The sequence below is a fragment of the Phodopus roborovskii genome, unplaced genomic scaffold, assembly GCF_943737965.1.
Source record: "Phodopus roborovskii unplaced genomic scaffold, PHOROB, whole genome shotgun sequence".
Taxonomy (NCBI): Eukaryota; Metazoa; Chordata; class Mammalia; order Rodentia; family Cricetidae; genus Phodopus; species Phodopus roborovskii.
Window position 1 is genome coordinate 716,788 of NW_026126566.1, and position 21,697 is coordinate 738,484.

At 38.8% G+C, this 21,697-nt stretch overlaps 1 non-coding gene across 1 annotated transcript; it reads left to right on the forward strand.

The window, feature by feature from the left end:
• Positions 1 to 3,458: 3,458 nt before the first annotated feature.
• Positions 3,459 to 3,565, forward strand: LOC127235202 (U6 spliceosomal RNA). Its single transcript, XR_007835690.1, has one exon. It is a non-coding gene; the product is annotated as a U6 spliceosomal RNA (small nuclear RNA).
• The last annotated feature ends 18,132 nt before the right edge of the window (positions 3,566 to 21,697 follow it).

A 21,697-nucleotide genomic window follows, 5' to 3' on the forward strand; every position in this document is an offset into this window, starting at 1 on the left:
TCTTCAGTATTTTGTGATGTGGTCATCCTGCTGCTAAGTTCACCAAAGCAAACATCCAACTCACTGCTCATCACCCACAGAGGCCTATTTTGTGAGAGTGTCGTTAACAGTGGCTTTCCGTGCAGGAAGCATGGAGCGCAGAAAAGTTCACAGGAAAGACCAAGCCTTCTTTCCTTTGACACCACCCCAGTGTGAGCATATAAAGTGCACGGTGAAATTGTCTTATGTTTGGATATACATGCTTGTAATATATATATATATATATATATTATGTATGTACATATATATATACATATATATGTATATTGTTGATCAATAGTGGACTTTGTCACTCCTATCTCACAAACACTTCATTATGAAATAATTTTCTGCATGTGTTTTGCTGGCTAAAGAATACATTCCTGAAGTTGCTTACATGTTTGGAATTCATTTAAAATTCATAGACAAGTATGCTAAGTATTTTAAATTTTGATGTAGATGTTGTGTTTGACATGGGCACCATCTTAAACAACACAATTTCCAGAATCTTTGAGATAAGGTTGCCTTCTGAAATTGCACCAATTAAAGTTAACAAGTTCAAGTTTAATAATAAAAATGATATGAATCAGCCAAAATCTTTCATGTCATTATTAAATAGTCATCACTAATGTTCACCATTTATCTGAACTTTAAGTGCACATGTGACACATCTCCAAGCCCAATTAATCAGCTGGCATCTTTGGTTAATACTCATACTAGCTAAAATATGAAATTTCCCTACAATAGCCAGACAAATAAAGAAGCATGTTAGCACCATACAAATTAACAAGAGGTCATAGGCAAGACTCACAAACATAATTACACCAGGTTAAGGGGACCATTCATTGGGAGAGTAAAAATTTTAATTAGAAATGTTATTGAGTTCAAATAAGGGGTTTCTGTCTGTAATTAGTGAGTTATATCTTTCTGCATTAATCAAAGTCACCAAGAAACCTGCCTAAATTAACATTTTATTTTCCTGTATTGCTGCAGGTTTGTGGGGATAGGGAAGACTAAGTTACATAAGGAAGTAATTAAGATTAGAAGGACACATTTTAAAATCTTGCTTTTCTACCCGATTTAATCTTGGTCACTATCCTTGACAGCAAATAATTAAGAGACATTTATTGAATATGTTCTACAAGACAGTCAAAACTAGAGAGCCACAAAGCCCAACATGTGAGCTGTGCATAATAGATGCACCATGTATTAGGGGATGAAATCTGTTTTGTAATTGTGGTCTGGTTTTATTTATTTATTTATTTATTTATTTATTTATTTATTTATTTTCTTTTTACATTACTGTCCTTATACACTCATGAGAAATAGATGACTTTCTCAAAGTCTTAAGCAATCTTTTGTATTAGAATACCTGACTGTTGAGACTGGAGAAAGTAGATTGTATTCACATTGAAAAAGACTGTTCAAGGGAGACCTAGTTTTGCCCCATCCAGGTGATGGTGCAAGTGGAAAGCCTTAGCACACACTCCCTGCCATTCCCCACCCTGATCTGAAAGCAAGAAATAACTTCCCAAATAAGGTGATGTGACATGCATCTCATTTTCACAAGACAAGCCAACACATTGCCTTGTGAATGTTGAATAACATGTCAAAAAACTCACCCTTACAGATGTCTGTTGGATACATGATGCAACTAAAACCTCCAACAGATTTGGGTTTTTAAGTACATGAATTTTAAAGCCAGTGTCCTCCTCACTGAGTATGGGATGTGTGTGTGTGTGTGTGTGTGTGTGTGTGTGTGTGTGTGTGTGTGTGTATGTATATATATATATATTTCCCTGTCCACAAAGAGATGTCAGCTTTAGTCCTTACCTCCAGCTAGCCTGGGGCTCTAGTTTGCAATTAATGGGACATTGGTGAGCTTTCAGGATGTGACTAAGGACTGGATGTGATTGCAAATATTGGAGTTTCAAAGGGCCTTTCAGGCTTTTCTCCAGGAAGCTATGTGCCTCTTCCTTGGTATACTGAAACAAGTTGGAGGACCTAAAGACTGTCCTGCCTTGCTCCTCATTCCCTTCTTTCCTTTCTTTTCTCTCCCTTCCTTCCTCCTTCCCTTCTTTCTTTCTTCCCTTCTTCCTTTCTTCTTCCCTCCTTTATTTTTACTGCTCCCCACCCTTCATCTTCCTATCCCTTCCTCCTTCATGTCCCTTTCTACTTTTTACTTCCTACAAATATTTACTAAATCTCTTCCATATGCTAGCTGGAAGTAGAGGAGTTAAAACATTTCCAAAGACAATAGCTTTATAAAAAGTCTTTGCAATCTATAATGGGTCCTCTTCCTTAGCTCTAACATAGCCTCCTCTTGAATATTCCATTACAAACAAAACAAAACAAACAAACAAACAAGAAAACAGTTTTTTTAAACAGCTGAAAACTTTGGAACCCAATTAAGACCAATGTAAAAAAGAGGTTAGCATCAACCAGTTCTACCCATTGAGGAGCCATATGAATGCTTCATAGAGTAAAAATGGAACTTCAGTCTGAGGAGTTTTCATGTCTTTGTGTGTATTTTGAGTATTCTGTTCTGGTTTCCTTTGGTTTTTACACTTATGCATTTTTTTAGAACTTAGGAAGACCATTTTGGGAATGGATTTTGGACATTTATATTGAAATGTGACTTGAGGCATCACCTTCTTCAACTGAAACTTTTCAGGAACAGGGGAAACTGTCTCACTATCAATTAGAATATTGTTTATGACAGAAAATAGGCATATCGGTTTGGTCCACAGCGTGGAAGCACCAGATCCATAACAGACATCTGCTTTATGCAGAAAAGGTGAAGATATAGTCATCTTCCAACAAAATGACCCTTAGGCTTTTCTACCCTCTCACCTCATAGGAATTTCTATGTATGCTAATTTCCCTAGATTAGAGATTCTTCTGAATAAACAGTCTATGACATACTGAGAAACATGACATATTAATCATTTTGCATAAGAATGTTTGATGACTGGAGAACTCTCTTTAGGAAGCAGTTTCTTTGCCATCATGCTAGATATTGTAAAATGAAATGATGACAAAGTCGGGTGGGTTCCTTCTCTGCATGAATACATATACCCATGCAACAAACATGTAAAAATCATATACAGAATGCTGAAATGTCCTAGAAACAAAGGGGGAAAATTACTAGAGCACTGTATTGGAAATGAGTGAGGGAAAGTTCATTTACCTAAGACAATTTAAGCTGTGACCCAGAAGTAGAAGGGTACACATGCAAGTGAGGAACAAGAGGAAAGGAGTCTGGGTCAAGAATGACAGCTTGTAAAACTTTGGAATCATACAGCATATTAAGGTACCAGTAAGAAAGCATAATATATTTGAGCATTTGGCAGTAGAAGCACTCAGGTCGCCTTTCAATATTGCATCATGCATTAGGTTTATTTGGCTTCATAGTAAGAAACCTTAAGAAGTGGAGTCTGGTGCTCGCTTCGACAGCACATATACTAAAATTGGAACGATACAGAGAAGATTAGCATGGCCCCTGCGCAAGGATGACATGCAAATTCGTGAAGCCTTCCATATTTTTACCAGCAGGAAGTAGTTTGGAAAGAACGACGCCCAAATTCCCAAATATTGTGTATAAATGTTTGTTTTCATTTAATTGGACTTTGTTATATAAAATTAAATAAAAAAGAAGAAGTGGAGTCTGCTTAGTGAGCCAGGAACCATTTGAGAACTCCTGAACTTGGTAAAAGTAAGTTTCTGGACAAGAATTGTGCAATCACCATCTTAGTGGCCCCTAAGTGGATGGTTTCCCCTCGGTTAGGAATTCTTTCCACCACTCAGGTTCAACATCCTCTTGAAAATCATAACTAATTCAGTAAGTCTAGGGCAGCAAATGTAAGGCACACAAATTAGAAAGCAAGAAATAAAATTGTCTTTTTTTTCACATGACGTCATAGTCTACGTTCAAGAATTTAAAGGAATGGGCTGAAAGTGGGGTGGTTCAGGAGCTAAGATGAAGTCCTAGCTCAGATTCCCAATATCCACAGAAGTCTGGGTGTGGCTGTGTATGCATCTGTAACCCCAGAGCTGTGAATGACAGACACAGGAGAAAGGCCAGAGCACATATCCAGCTCCAGTTCAGAGAAACACTGTACCTCAAGGAACTAAGAGAAAGAGAGATAGACCAGGGCAAAAAAAAAAAAAAAAAAAAAAAAAAAAAAGTGGAGTCTGTGAAAATGGTCCCTGTAGAAAGAGACAAAATAAAGGCTGGGGACGCAAATTCTCCAAGTTCCCACTACCGTTAAAGATAAACAAGGAGAACTGTACATTACAGTGCAATAGAAGAATGTATATATATATATATATATATACTTCATCCTTGCCTCATTTCTTTCAGCTCTAGGATCAATCATTGACCACATTAGAGTTTTCTGGTCTTCAATTAGGGAATAAATCAAGGTAGGTTCCAACTTTGTACAGCATAGTTTGTAAGGTATTTTCTTTATTGCTACATGAGCTAGTAATGTAAGTAGTTACATCCCTAGGCAAATGGCCCTGGACACAATCTCTCTCTCTCTCTCTCTCTCTCTCTCTCTCTCTCTCTCTCTCTCTCTCTCTGTGTGTGTGTGTGTCTCTCTGTGTGTGTGTGTATATACACTTGTATTTTTTTTTCTTTACACTAACCTGGAAGTATGCCAATAGGAAGTATTCTTTAAAGGTCTTGCCTTGAGTTCCTGTTTGAGCTACTCTTTTGGCTTCCCGCAATGATGGACTATAATTAGCAGGATAAAATACATTTCTCTTTAGGTTCTTTATAGTGTTTATCAAAACAGAGAGCCAACTAGAACAACAATGCTTTCTGTATTTAAAAAGAATAAAGATGCTGTACTCAGACTGGTTGTATAGGACACTAATGTAGAGTAAATATAAGAATTTCACAAAGTTAGGGCAAGGTAATTCAGGTTCAATGGTAAATAAGTCAAATTAAGCAGTATTTATGGCTGCTTCCAAACTAGTGAGAAAGCAGAAAACACAAGGTTTAGCTGTGTTATTTTTCAGTTAACATACTGTATAACAAATGTTCATGTTATATTTTCATGTATCTTGATTGAAGGAAAGTTTAATGAATCAGAAATATTTATTATTAACTCTGAACAGACTGACTATGTCTACCACAATAGTTTTCTCCACAGAACTGTTGGCAGGTCATCTACCACAGCCTTAGGAATTAGTCTCACACTGACATATTGCCTTTTGTGGAGTAGCCTGGCTTATTACATCTGTTTAGAAAAATATCAGGAAAACAAGGGTATGTGTCATTATCTCCTTTTTACAATACAGTATAAATCAATCAAACAATAACCCTGCCTGTATATTTTGAATCATTATCTGACAAAACTTGTTTGGTTCTTTCAAACATCAGAGGTTAAAAATAAATACTTATTGCAGTATAAAGCAGGCTAGTTAGGGGTACAGAAAGATGCTTATTTAGAGCAACTGTCAATGAGCTGTAACTGGAACATCATGAAAGTATTTTGTCCCAAGAATGAATCCTTATGCATGGAAAGTCATTATCTGGTGAGTGTTTATCATAAGGTGGTTATTGTGATGACATGGGGATTAGAGTGGCTCAGCTTAACTACTACTCTGACATGTCAGTGAAGTAGTAACAGTCAAGAAGTTTACCCAAACCTAAGGGTGTCACATACTGGTTTAGTCCCAGAGTAGTTTTCTAAAAAAAATAAAGGCATTGCCAGAAGGACAACAGGAGAGCCCTACAAAGGCAGCGAAGCCTACACCATCAAAGAGAAGAGTATTGATATTTCACTCCATAGAGAGCAGAAGACAGAACAGACAACATGCTACTTCATTAATAGAGCAATTGAATTAGTTTTATTTAGAAAAGAAATAATTTATGCCTTCATGTTATTTGGCCACTATTTTAGACCAGAATTCCTAAGAAGGCAGCGGCCATAGGGTTTTCTTGACATCAAGTTCAGTTATTTCAAAAAAAATATGAGGAGGAGGAGGTAAGGAAGAGGGGAAGGAGAAGATCCACTTATCCACTTATAAGGAAAATTAGAAAACAAAAAAACATTAGAATAATCTTACAAGGTCACAAGTATACACTAGGGCTTTCATAAGTGTCCAAAGTAAGCATGCAGTGAACTTTTTACCCATAAGAATTCAGGATTAGATTCTCCTTCACACAACCCCTATCTAATGTCTTCTTTGAACTTGTGCATTTATTTCCTTATACATTTCTGTTTCCTTGGTACCAATCTCACTCGAGTTACTCTCTGCCCATCCCCTCTCTTTCCATCAAATGTTTCCAATTACTGGTCATTCCTATTGGTCCGTCATGTAATTTAGCATGAGTACACTTGAGAAATCAGAAGTAGATTCAAGCAAAAGCAAGATGTAAATGCCCCCCACCTCCCTTCCCATGACAGGGCTTCTCTGTGGGGTTTTAGCTGTCTGGGAACTTTCTCTGTAAACCAGACTGGGCTTGAACTCACAGAGACCCACCTGTCTCTGCCTCCCAAGTTCTGGGATCAAAGTGGTGCACCACCACGACGGAGCACATGTTTCCCTCTCGGGTACCTCCCTGTTATCCCTGCCCATTGTCTCTGTAAATCCCTGTCCACTTCCTCTGTTACCCCTGCCCACTCCCGCTGCCATCCCTGTCTACTCTCTGTTGTCTCTGCCTACTCCCGCTGCCATCCTTGTCCACTCTCTGTTGTCCCTGCCCATTGTCTCTCTAAATCCATGTCCACTCCCTCTGTTACCCCCCCCCCCCCCCCCCCCCCCCCCCCCCCCCCCCCCCCCCCCTGCCCACTCCCTCTGCCATCCCTGTCCACTTACTCTGTTACCCCTGCCCACTCCCTCTGCCATCCCTGTCCACTCTCTGTTGTCCCTGCCCAGTCCCTCTGCCAACCCTGTCCACTCTCTGTTATCCCCTCTCTTCTTTGGACCCACTCCCTCTTTTCCCTGACCAAGCTCTCAGATTCTGTAAAGGAATGTCTCTGTCTTTGCCTGTTGCTCCAGTGCACTTACAAGGTAGTTTGTCTCGGGGGCCTTATGTCGATCTTCTGGAAAGAGGGTCTCTACTGTGTGAGCCAAACCATTATGGAATTTAAAAAAAAATCACTTAAATACAAGTAGCTGAATTGGAGATACTTTAGGCCTTTCAGTCTTGAGTCTGTGAAACAATGGTTAAGCCCTCCTGTTCACCCTGTACTAAGGTACAGTACTTTTTTAAACATTAAAAAATGCAGTTATTGTTTTTATCTGTGTGTATGTATGTGTGCCTGCATAACTTTATGTGCACCAAACAAGGGTTCCCAGGATTGGAGACTAAAAGGTTGTACACCAACTGAAATATATTGGCAAGCAAACCTTGCCAACAAATTCAAAGAATTGTGTCTGTCAAAAATATTACATGCATTATGAAATCATTACAACATAAAACCATGGGCCTGTATATAGTGGTTATATTAGCCAGGGTTTTCTAAGGGAGCACAACTGACATCAGCTTGATATATATAACTGACAAAATTGAGTATATTAAATAGTACAGTGCCATAAAAGCTATGGTCCAAGTAGTCTATCAATGGCAATCTTCTGACAGAAATTCAAAGGATCCTGTAGTAGTTCAGTCCACCAAACTGAAAGAAGCAATTTCTAATTTACTTAACTTTTATTTTATGTGCATTGGTATCAGATGCCCTGGAACTGGAGTGATAGACAGTTGTGAGCTGCCATGTGGGTACTGGGAATTGAAACCAGGTCCCCTGTAAGAGCAGCCAGTGCTCTTAACTCCTGAGACATCTCTCCAACCCCAAGAAGCAGGTTTTTTTTAACACCAGTGATGGAAGAACTATTGCAGGAACAGGATAGATGAATTTGCCAGCAAGAGTGAGAGCAAACAGACAAAAATCCAAAGCTTCTTTATCCCATGTCCTTTTAAAAGTACTGCCACCCAAGGTGTGACTCAGGTTCGGATGGGTCTTATGGCCTCAAAACGATCTAAGTTTAGGGGAGATCTTTCCATCTAAAATAATTCAACTGAGAAATATCTATCACAGCTGTGCTTAACTCCTTGGGTTTTATATACTTCCAGATGTTTGTAGTCATTTGAAAACCAAGATTAGCCATCACAAGTGCACCACTTGTGAACTTTAAATACAATCAGATCTCCCTAGATCATGTTTAATTTCCTAATGAAAACAACATCCAAATAATAATTATACCCAACATGATATAACTGTGCCATGTATAACTGGAAACACACACACGCACACATATTAAATAGGTGGCATGGTCATTTGAGGGACCTTCTTTTAATGTCTTCTAAAATAAAAATGGTAACCACTGATATTATTTCAATTGCTGTTACAGTACATGATAAATACATAGAAGACAGAAAACACAAATATCTGCTATATAGCCCTCATTTCTGAACCTGATCACATGACCATAGTTTGTATTTATAACTATCTGCCTCTACTACACATTCTATATTTTCTATAACATCAGCATACACCTCAACAGGTCTTGGCTCTTTTCCTGAAGGATTGACCCATACCATTCATGAAATGACTGTTCCCACTTATCATCCTGCCTGGATTGTAGTTTCCCATTGACTTTAATCACAGGACACGGTAACATCACAAGACACACTTAAGGATCTCCTGAACTCCAGACAAAATCTTCTTGACCCATATTGTGAGGAAGCAATGAAATTTCTTCCTGGTGGACCAATTACCCTCTATAAGACTTATTCCTTCTTAGCCTATTAGCTTAAGGTTATCAGAAGCCCAAAATGGACAAGGGAACATTTAAGTTTCCAGTTCCATGGTGTGTTTGTTGTGTCTCCTGGCTGGAGCAGTCTCCAAGTCACCACGCTCAGGGGCAAACCATTTAGGTTAGCAGAACTTAAGTTAATAGGAACAGGAAACAGATGTTTTCCTAGTGGGTCACTATGGGTGATAGTAAATGGATCATTCCCCTTTTCATTGCTTGATTCCTAGACACTTAAATTTGGGCTGTGAGAGAAACTACTGTATCTTCAATGCTGATTCAAAATATATATTACCTTCTGGAGAACTCTGTCCCAGGCTACCAGGCTTTTGATCCTTTTTTTTTTTTTTTTTTTTTTTTTTTTTTGCATTGTAAGTGTGTTTTAAAGAGTGCGTTCCATCATTCTATCATGTCACCTGATTTAAAACATCAGGGTATAGCACAAATAATAAAAATCGAGAGGCAGATAATAGGAGTTCAAGCTGAAGATCAGAGAAGTGAAGATGCCAAGCCACCAGAGAGCGCTCTCTTCTACCACTGCTCAGAGGAAACGGGGCAATCCACTGAACCTCAGTTTGCATCTACAGATTACACTGCTCCTCACCAAATCTCAGACTGTGCCTGAGACTGCACTGAGCTCCTTAATAATCTCTCTTGTGCTGGGATTAAAGGCGTGAGCACTGTTTCTCTTTTAGACTAATTCACTCTCAAGTAGCCTAGGGCAGTCTTTAACTCACAGAGATCCTTCTGCTTCTGTCTCCTGAGTCCTGGGTTTAAAGACATGTGACACCACTGCCTCGTTTCTATGGCTATGGCTAGCTTTACATCCTGATCTCCACGCAAACTTTATTAGATCACAAATAGTATATTATCACATCAGGTACATAAGACCAGTGGATTCCATGATCTTAGGCCTCCTTGACAGTGAAGTTAGTTCCTTCGTCAGAAAAGACATAATAGAGACTTCTAGAGGATGAAATCAATAAAATAGTAATAATGTGAAAAGAGAATACATTAATATTAATTTTCTATAAACCAATATGAAGGGCTCAGGTTTTTATGTTGTGATAATTGCATATACTCATAATTTTTGACATACAGTTTTTCTTAATTTTCTTATGGAAATTGTTATATAGCCCTTTCCTTCAACTTTGCTGTTGAATTTTTTTCTGCTAATCTCTTAAGTTATTAATCAAAATGATGCCTTCACTTCAGGTAAATGCCAAAGGTGAAGTGAGCTCAAACAGCTTAGTCTTACCAAGCATTTTATTTATCATTTACCATAACAACGGTGAAGTAAAATATTAGTCAAATAAATGTGCTCAGAAGTTATTCAGCAAAGGTCTGGGTATCAGTAAAACTGTAGTCTATATACTACCAAAGTCTTAATTACGATAAAAAGAAAAGACAGAAATATAAAGAATAAATTTTATTATGACCAGGTTCAGCCTATTCAGATACTAAGATTATGTTCTTAAACTACTATTCTAGCACAAGAGTTACTCTAAATGAAAATAGGGAGATAAAATATATGAGGCAAAGTTCAAAGAGGTAGATCTTTTTAGAGCATTGGTCCTCAACCTTCTAATACTGTGACACATTAATACAATTCATGGTGTTGTGACACAACCATAAAATTTTGTTGTTACTTCATAACTATAATTTGCTACTGTTATAAATTATAATGTAAATGCCTGATATATCTGATGGTCATTGTTTGGTAACCACTGTAAAAACGGTTACTTGAACCTCAAAGACAGTGATTCTTTTTGTTTTAATTTTACATGTTGATCCCATTTCCTTCTCCCTCCCTCCCTCTCACTCTCCCTCTCTCCCTCTTACGCCTCACATGCACCCTGACCACCCTCCCCTCCTATCCCCCCACCCCAATTCCACATCTAGGGCAATGCCATCCAGGTGGAGTCATGTAAATCTGTTAAGTCATTTGAAGTAGGGACTAGGACTTCTCTCCTGTCTCTAGGTTTAGGGAGTATCCTTCCATGGGGGATGTGTCCACAAGGTCCTTGTGTGCACCAGAAATACATCCTGGTTCCACATTCTGAGGTCCCTTAGACTGCCCAGGCCTTCTAGCTGAGACCCATTTTCAGGGGGTCAGAGTTAGTCCCATGCTGGTTCCCCAGCTATCAGTCTCAGGGCCCATTAGCTCCTTCTTGTTCAGGTCAGCTACTAGATGAGGGCTCTATGATGGTGGATAAATTAGTCACTGATCTCATTATCAGGAAAGAGCATTTGTGGTAGTCTTTCCACTGTTGCTCAAATTGTTAGTTGGGGTCAGTCTTGTAGGTCCCTGAACATTTTTCTAGGTTCTGTTTTCTCTGCAAACCTATAATGACTCCCTCTTTTGTGGTCTCTCTCTCTCTCTCTCTCTCTCTCTCTCTCTCTCTCTCTCTCTCTCTCTCTTTCCTGTCTCCTACTCCTATCCTGATTCAATCTCGCTAGTCGTATGTGCCATCCTCTCCTCCCTTCTCTTTCCCCTAGTTCCCTCTCCGCTCACTGCCCCCCCCCACTCTCCATATGCTCAGGAGATATTGTCCCTTTCCCCTTCTGTGAGGAACCTTATATGAATCTCTTAGAATCTTCCTTGTATCCTTGTTTCTCTGGCAGTGTGAATTATAGGCTGGTGATCCTTTGCTCTATGTCTATATTCCATATAGGAGTGATTACATACCAAGTTCCTCTTTTTGTGACTGAGTTACCTCATTCAGGATGGTTTCTTGAAGTCCCATCCCCTTGCCTGTGAATTTCAAGATTCCATTGTTTTTTTCTGCAGAGTAGTATTCCATTGTGTAAATGTGCTACATCTTCTTTATCCATTCTTCAATGGAGGGGCATCTAGATTGCTTCCAGGTTCTTGCTATTACAAATAATGCTGCTACAAACATAGTTGAACACATATCTTTGTTGCATGGATGTGGATCATTTGGGTATATTCCTAAGAGGGGGATTGTTAGGTCCTGTGGTAGACTGATTCCCATTTTCCTGAGGAACCACCATACTGATCTCCAAAATGGCTATACAAGTTTGCATTACCACCAGCAGTGGAGGAGTGTTCCCCTTTCTCCACATCCTCTGCAGGATAAGTTGTCATTGGTGTTTAGCCATTCTGGCATGAGTAAGATGGTATCTCAAAGTTGTTTTGATTTGCATTTCCCTGATAGGTAAGGGTGTTGAGGACTTTCTTAAGTGTCTTTCAGCCTTTTTGATTTCCTCTATTGAGAATTCTCTATTCAGTTCTGTACCCCATTTTTTAATAGGGTAATTTGGTGTTTTGTTGACTAGTTTCTTGAGTTCTGTCAGATGTAGGATTGGTGAAGATCTTTTCGCAGTCCGTTGGCTGCCGTTTGGTTTTGTTAACTGTGTCTTACAGAAGCTTCTTGGTTTGAGGAGGTCCCATTTATTAATTGTCGATCTCAGTGCCTGTGCTACTGGAGTTATGTTCAGGAAGTGGTCTCCTATACCAATTTTTTCAAGGGTACCTCCCACATTCTCTTCTAAGAGGTTCAGTGTGGCTGGATTTATGTTCTGGTCTTTGATCCACTTGGACTTGAGTTTTGTGCATGAAGATAGACATGGGTCTATCTGCAGTCTTCTACACACCATCATCCAAATGTGCCAGCACCATTTGTTGAAGATCCTTCCTCTCACCATTGTATACTTTTGCTGTTTTTTTCAAAAATCAGGTGTTCATAGGTGTGTGGGTTAATATCAGGATTTTCAATTTGATTCCATTGGTATACTTGCCTATTTTTGTGCCAATACCAGGCTGTTTTCAGGACTATAGCTCTGTAGTAGAGCTTAAAGTTGGGGATGCTGATGCCTCCTGAAGTTCCTTTATTGTACAGGGTTGTTTTGGCTATCCTGAGTCTTTTGTTTTTCCATATAAAGTTGATTATTAGCCTTTCAAAGTCAGTGAAGAATTGTGGTGGGATTTTAATGGGGATTACATTGAATCTGTAGATTGTTCTTGGTAAGATTGCCATTTTTACTATGTTTATCCTACCTATTCCAATACTCCTTAAATTGTTCACAGAACAGAAACAGAAAGTTCATTACCATACCTTTTTAGTACCCAAGCCACACAAAGACACAACCAAGAAAGAAAACTATAGGCCAATATTTCTCATGAATATTGATGCAAAAATACCCAATAAAATACTGGCAAACTGAATCCAAGAATACATCAAAGAAACCATCCATCATGACCATGTAAGCTTCATCCCTGGATTGCAAGGATGGTTTAACATACGGAAATCTATCAACGTGATCCACCATATAAACAAACTGAAAAAGAAAAACCACATGATCATCTCCCTAGATGCTTAAGAAGTCTTCGACAAAATTCAACACCCTTTCATGATAAAGGCCTTGGAGAGATCAGGGATATCGGGAACATACCTAAAATAATAAAAGCAACATATAATAAACCAACAGCCAACATCAAACTCTATGAAGAGGAGCTTTAGGTGATTCCTCTACAATCAGGAACAAGATAAGGCTGCCCTCTCTCTCCATACTCTTTAATATTGTACTTGAAGTTCTAGCTAAAGGTATAAGACAACAAAAGGAGATCAAGAGGATCCAAATTAGAAAGGAAGAAGTCAAACTTTCTCTATTTGCAGATGATATGATAGTTTACATAAGCAACCCCCCCCCAAAATACTCTATTAGGGAACTCCTACAGCTGATAAAAACCTTCAGCAAACTAGAAGGACACATGATAAACTCAAAAAAAAAAAATCAGTAGCCCTACTATATACAGATAACAAAGAGGCTGAGAAGAAATCAGAAAAACATCACTCTTTACAATAGCCACAAACAACATAAAGCATCTTGGGGTATCACTTACCATACAAGTGAAAGACCTTATAGCAAGAACTTTGTGTCTTTAAAGAAAAAAAATAAAGAAGACACTAGAAAATGGAAAGATCTCCCATACATTAGGATTTCTAACAGTAGCAAAATTATAGTTATGAAGCATTAACAAATGTAGTTTTATAGTTGGGATCATCACAACATAAGAATATATATTAAATGGTCTTAGCATTAGGAAGTTGGAAAACCACTGCCAAAAAATGTGTCATGACCCACAGGCCGAGAACCAATATTTTAGAGACTAGTAATTAAAGTGGGAAAGTTAATAATTAGCTTCATCAAATATGTTCTAGGTATAGCAAAAGAAATAGTTATCTCCCCCTCTTCTGATTCTAAGGAAGAGTGAGTATTCTGCAAAAGGAGTTGCCACTCATTTTCCATTATACCAAATACTGCAAAAATTAGGCATTTACTTTGTAACAATTTTCTTTTATTGAAAATAATATTCATTTTTGGCTCATACTGAAAACAACAAATGAATAGATGAAGTATACTGAAAGACCATATTTCAAAGGAAGGACCTGTGGGAAATTTTGAATGAATGTAGATAATTCCGCACCTCAGAGTCTGTCTTGGTTAAGGTTTCTGTTGCTGTGATGAGACACCATGACCAGGGCAACTCTTATAAAGGAACACAGTCAACTTGGTGGGGCTGCCTCACGGTTTCAGAGGTTTAATCCATTTTCATCATGGCAGCATGCGGGAAGACATGGTGCTGGAGAAGGTGTTGAGAGTCCTACATCTTTATCCACAGCCAGCAGGAAAAGACAAAGACACACTTCCTCCAACAAGGCCACATCTCCTAATAATTCCACTCCCTATGGGCCTATGGGAACCATTTTTATCCAAACTAGCACAGAGATCATCTATAATAACTGGTGTTTGCCATATGTTTTATGTCTCTGGGTGATGGGCAGCTGAATGATGAGAGAGGAGAGATCTTAGCAGCTGTAACCAGCCATGCTTTAGAGCCCACTGTTATCGTGGAGCTTTGTGAGTGCAGAGCTGAATGTCTTTCTCCTGGTTGCAGTTCTAATAACATATATCCTTTCCTTGAATATTTTCTTTAAAATGTAATGATTAGACAATAATTAAGCAATAAATGGTTTATTTAGAGACTGCTTGTTTCATCAGCAAGCAAGCACATATGTTGCGTAGTGATATTAATTGTAAATTATTTATTCTGAACTTATCAACAAAGAACTGTTACTCTAAGCCATTCCCCTGAGAGGTAAGAATGACTTTGTTATGTAAAATGTCTCACTAAAACTTGATGCTAAAATGAGATATTGCTGGAGCAGTACTTTATTCTATAGAGTGGATAGAACAGAAATCCTGGTCTTTGGGATGGGTCTTCCTACCAAATCCCAGTCTAGAAAATCACACATGCCCAGAGGTGTGTCTTCTCAGAGTTTATTTTCTTGTTGATCATCTATATGAAATCAGCATATTTAAAAATCCCATGTTTTCTTTTTAGCATGATAGCATACAATTCAGGACTGTATTGTGAAGTCCATCCATCAATCTTCAGTCTTTTCAGAAAGCCCTGTCATTCTTTCTCCTTTCAATGGCATATCATCTTCAGTGTCTGCCACTCAAGAGACCTTACCAAATTGTGCTAAGTTCCCTTTCACTCCCTAACACTTACACCTATACTATCTCATCTCTCTGGAGCTTACATTTTATTTCTCATTTCTTCTGTCTTGACTAAGTCCTTTTCATCTAACCTATGAAGCTGTAGTATGTGTTTGTCACTCTAGTGAGAACATTCCATGACAGACTTTAGTATGACCAACAGAGGCATTAATAGCAAGGCTGAATAATCACTTTTAAGTACAAGCCATACAACAAATTCACTTGTTTATACTACCCAAGCATTTTTTGTTCCTGTGATGGCTATTCTTGCTTGTTAACTTGACTATATTTTAAATGAACTATAATCAAGAAATAGAGGGTACACTTGTGACCCTGATCTTGAGGCTGGAAGACACATGCCTTTTATCCAGACTTTGAGGCTTGAAGGAACAACTTTAATCTGGGCCACAACTTCTGCTGGAAGCCTATATAAGGCCAGTGGAAGAAAGAAGGGTTAATTCTTCTCTGCCTGTTTGCTCTCATCTTGCATCTTGCAGCAGATCCATTACTTCACTGGCATTGGAGCCTACATCTTCAGGATTCTAGCATATACAGAAGACCAGCTGGGGCACAGTACAGAGCAGCTGCTGGATTATTGTACCTTCCATCCACAACTAGCCATTGCTAGACTGCAGCCTGTAAGCCTTTCCAATAAATTCACACACACACTCACACACATACACACACACACACACACACACACACACACACACACGTAGGGGGTGGGGGTGCAGGGAGGGATGGGGAGAGAGAAACTGATAGAGATTCCTTTGAAGACTTCTTTTAAATTTTCTTACTTTTTAAATACCCTTTGGACTTACTTCCCACTTTCACAGCCATCCAACTCATGTTGTCCCTTTTGGAATCCTGAGAAAAACACCTTATATCCTTTAGATAGAGTTCACAATACTTAACTGAGCATTCAGGGCTCATTAGCATATGCTTCACAAAATAATAAGGTCCCCCTCAAGTCCTTACATTTTGCCAAGTTTTTACTTACCTTATCTACAGTGCTCAATATTTGATTTAATTAGATTCCCTATAGGGTGACAAGAGATTGACAGGTGGGACTCTGTCATTCACGTTATTTGGCAATATCATTTAGATTACCTTCATACAGGTACATGTTTTATGAACCTTCTACTCTATTAGTTTCCATATTACTCCAAAAATTGCCTCTCATTTTTATCTTTCTTTCCCAATATTCCCCCCATAATCCAGTCTTTCCTCCTCTCAAGTGGATTCTCCCATTCAAGCCTCACCCAATTCTTATTCTATTTTCATTTCCCTAACTATCTGCTCCCCCTAGACCTATACCCTACTGTTGTCCATGGTTCTATAGTTTGTACCTTGATTATCATTGATATAACGTCTAATATCCACAAATATGTGAATGAATACATATCATATTTGTCTTTTTGGTTCCAGATAACTTACTCAGCATGATTTTTTTTTTAGTTCCACAATTTGTCTGTAAATTTCACACTCATATGACATCATAGTAATTGTTGGTTCTTTTTAGTTTGAATTCTTGTAAGAAGACAAGGAAAGGGACAGGCTGCTTCCCTACCCTATCCGAGAACTTGCCAAACCAAAAGATCTTTCTGCAGCTTCCACATTCTTCATCACTAATTTATTCTTACAAGCAAAACTCATATTGCTCATGGGTCAGTACAGTGTAAAAATCAGAGATTTTTGTTTCTTGTTTTATCCCAGCTTCCATATCATCATCTCTGCCCATCCCTGTAGAATGAATTTGGAAACATGCATTATGAATGCATAATAAAACACTGTCTCAAGCTCTTAACATGTGCCCAAAATTTTGCATGTGCTGCACCATGGTGGATAAAATTAAGCTCAGGACATGACCTTTTTGTGATGAGAAATGAGCTCATGCTATTTTATAGTGCTCCGGGTGTCCATAAGGATCTGAGATAAGCTGTCAGGGTATGGCACCTAGAGGGAGGGACCCAGGGAAGCAACAGAACTAGAGGGGACAGCATTCAGCCACAGGGTTCCAGGACCTGTTCCTCACAGGAAGACTATCTACTGATGGCAGTGAAGTTGGTATCACTGGGGAAGACCTTGGAATCAGTGCACTACATCAAGAACAAAGGGCAAGGCCAGGTGAGGTAGAAATGGAGAGAATGAGAAATGAGGGCTGAGGCTGCAATGATCAAAAGCAAGTTGGAATGTGGCTCACAAACTGGGTCAAGACCAACTGTTCAGAGTGAAGGCTATGAACAGCAAGAGAGCGCTCGGGTCCTCCTTTCATGTGATGCTCAGTGTGCAGTCCTGATGCGAGGATGGAGGCTCACAGAGACCATCAAGGGCTGAAGCACAGCAAAGCCTCACAGTATGCTTATGAAGCAGACCTTATTACGGGACACATAGCCATTCTAAATGTCGAAGCACATTGTACATTTGCTAAATTATTTTCCAGCAGTTTTATACATTGTTGTCTGTAGCAGGTAAAATAAGGTAACAGCAATAAGACAATTGGAGGACGTTTTCCATGTTGTGTTTTGTCTATAGCAATTCTGCCATCACCATTTGCCTACTATTCAGACACCATGTTTCCATGGTCTTTCCACTTAGGCTCTTATCTCCTCTGCTTCACTTCTAATAGCAATGGCTATATGCTCTGGGCTCTGTGATTTACATGACCCATGTCTGTGGGTCAAAACTGGGGTGTCAGAATCTGTGACAGGAATATTTCTGCATTAAAGCTAAGAAGCTCTGGAAGGCCTACTAGGTGAGTTTTTCTGCAAAAGCTAGTCCCATCAGAGGATGTTTACATGCATCATCAAATTCCACATGATTCTGGAAGTTTATGGTAGATTAAAATATCCATGGGCTGATAAGATATCCCCATGGGCAAGACTGTCTTGCTGCATATCCATGAGGGACTGAGTGTGGATTGACAGCATCCATATAAAATGCCAGGCATGCCAGCCTGTACTTGCAACATCAGTACTGATGCAGGGAAATTGGGAGAATCACTGGAGCTTCCTGGCCATAAGCCTAGCTCCAGGATTGATGATATAGCTCCTGTCTCAAAAGAATAGGCATGATACTAGAGCACAATACTCAACATTCTTTTGTTGCCTCCACTCCCACACACATATGCATATTCACATATAACACATACACACACAGAGAGAGAGGGGGGGAAGTAAGGGAGGGAGGGTGGGAGAGAGAACATGCTTTTGATATATATAATCAATCAATCTATACATTTAGGTGAATAATTATATAAGAAAAATTATAGCTGTGTGAAAGTCAACCTAGAATGCTCTGTTAACTAAATACCCTCCAAATCATAAAGGGGTATGTATAGGGGGAGAGGCTATACTTCTTCCACCTCAGGGTGCATCACCAACCAAACCTTATACACTCTCCAGGGCATTGAATGTATTGGTCCTATAAAATTACTTTTCACACACCATTCTCCCATCCTAAGATAAGATGAGTGCATGAAAAGTTCAAAAATAATATGAGTAAATAGGATGAGCAATGAATCTTCACAGTATATGATTAATTAGGCAGGGAGGCCCAAAAGCAGTGACTCCTGTAGTTTAGACAAGAGATTAATCAAGATAGGAGTGAACTGCAAAAGTTCACTGGAGTGTAGAGTACACGGAAGGGTCTTTAAAAATGGGCAGAATTGCTAAAGATTTAGTGGAAAAGAAAAAAATATTCAAAAAGAGAGTAAACATTGAGAAGCAAGAATAAGGCACAAAAGTGGGGAACACGGCTGGATACATCACAACAGGAAAAGATTTTTCAGAACAGGTCACTGATAATACAGGCACTTAAGAACACCAATTAATACATGATATCTCATGAAACTAAAAAGCTTCTGTGTGGTGAAGGACAATATCATTTGGGCAAAACAGTGGCTTACAGACTTGGAAAAATCTTTACCAAGTAAACATCTGATAGAAGAGCAGTACCTCATTCAGGTCTCATCAGGGAAGTTTCTTGTTACACTAACTAAGAACTAACTACTAATAGAGACCATGGAATGCTCAGTCCTAAGTGGGACGTCTTCATCAATGTCCTCCACTCAGAGCTCAGTGACATATGCAAAAGAGGAAGTGGAGAGATTGTTAGAGTCAGATGTGATCAATGACTCCAAAAAAAAAAAAAAAAGTGTCTTCCAACACAACGGATTAATGGAATATGAACTCACAGAGATTGTGGCATCATGTAGAGTACCTGTGCAGGTTCAAGCCAGATGGGATCTCAGCCCTGAGAAGAGGAAGTTGGACAAGCTTCCATACCCAACCAAGCTACTACCTGCAATTGATACCCACTGGGTAAAGAAGAAAATTTTCTCCAATACACTCTCAATAGACATATTAGCCGCACTTATGCACAGGTCCCAACCCCAAGAGTAGCTGTCTAACACACACAAAAAAATCTCAAGGGTATTTTTGCAGACACTTGTCTCATTTTTCTTTATTTGGTTATTTTTTTTAATTGGTGTTTGGTTGCTTATAAATTTTGATTTTGCGATTTTCTTGTTTGTTACTTGGTTTTTGCATGTGTTCTTATGTTTTGATTTCAAAGAGAAAGAGAATGTTCCCTAAGTTGGGTGAGTAAGGCGGTAAGGAGGATCTCAGAAATACTTTGTGGAGGAACATGACCAAAATATATAATATGTAAAATATTTTTTAAGAATTTATAAAAGATTATTGGTTGTATCTTAGATTGATTTAATTCTGGCAGTAAGCCATATAAACAAAATGTTTGATCTTTCCAAATTCTAAAATGACACACAAGTTCACTATAAAATCTACGATGTGAGCACTGCTTTCTAAGGGGATGCTAAAGGAACCATATTTTCTAAGAGTTATTTTTCTGGTTTATGACATTATGTGATATAAATAAATGGAACATTTATGAATTTATTTAGTTTATAACTCAAACTGAAGGTGTGGTGTTAAGAATGAGGACATAAAAGAAATTAAGAGTACAAAATACCCTGAGGCTCAGGCAACAATTTTATTAAATGCTTGATGAAATAAGACAAATTGAGGAATACAATAGTGGAAGATGGACTGGTGGTCTGTGTATGTTGTGGTGGTAGTGGGTATCTGCTTCTCCAAAGATGAGGGGATGCAAGTTTCTATGCTAGAAATCTCATCACATATGACTAACATTGCTTAAAGAATATAAGTTAAAATATACTGATAGACAGTTGAAATGTAAAACCAATTCTATGTGTATTCTGTTACATACATGGAAAGGCACAATGCCATTGACAATAGATTTTCTTGTTCTCACTGTTAGGAGTCGATTAAAACACCAGCCTAACAGCCATAACACATACACAGAGGACCTGAGGCAAACACATGCAACTGTATTTAGGACTCTTTTCCTCCTATTGGGTTGCTATGTCTTATTATATTTTGCTTTATTGTTTGGTTATTGTCTCTTGGAGGTCTTGTTCTTTTCTGAAAGTAAATAGAGGAGGAATGGACCGGGTAAGAGAGAAGCTGAGGTAGCTGGGGGAGGGAAACTGTGATCTGATGTTTTATATGAGAGAAGAATCTACTTTTGAAAATTTATTTTTCATCCTCTGCAAGAAAACAGGTTCCAAGGATTTTCAAGTGTGTCCTACAAGCTTCTGTAACCAATCATGAAGAGAAGGGAAGCACTACCACACAGTGGTTAACAGAGAATGAAGAATATGACACAGATGTTGAACACAGAGGGACTTCTGATTGAAGAGAATTACTGACACATGTCAAAGAGCAGACCAATGTTTGAAAGAACAATCCAACTCTGCCTCTACTACAGTCCTCTGAGTTTCTGCTACAACACCCCATTATACAAATCTAGATGGAAGATAGCAGAGAGAAAGAGAGCAGGGAGGAGAACATGAGGGATCAGGAACAAAGAAGGAGAGCAAGGAAAGAGATACTTTTTTAGAGTGGCTATTATAGGCTTAATGAGAAATGTGGCACTAGGGAAATCTCCAGGGATTCTCAAGGATGACCACAACTAATAATCTAAGCAATAGTGGAGAGGGTACCTTAAATGCCCTTCCCCAATAGAGAGATTGATGACTACCTTAAATGCCATCCTAGAACTTTCATGGAAGCAGAAGTAGATTCACAGCTAGACACTGAGCTGAACTCCTGGAATCCAGTTGTAAAGAAGGAGGAGTGATAAGCAAAGAGATCAGTCAAGCCCATGCAGGGGAAACCCACAGAAACAGCTGACCTTAGCAAGTGAGAGCTCATAGATTTCAGTCTGACAGCTGGGGAACCATCAAAAGACCAAAGCATTACCCCTGAACAAGGGTGTCAATTGGGGGGCCTAGAAAGTCTAAGGGATCTCTGGCAGTGGAACCAGTATTTATCCATAGTGC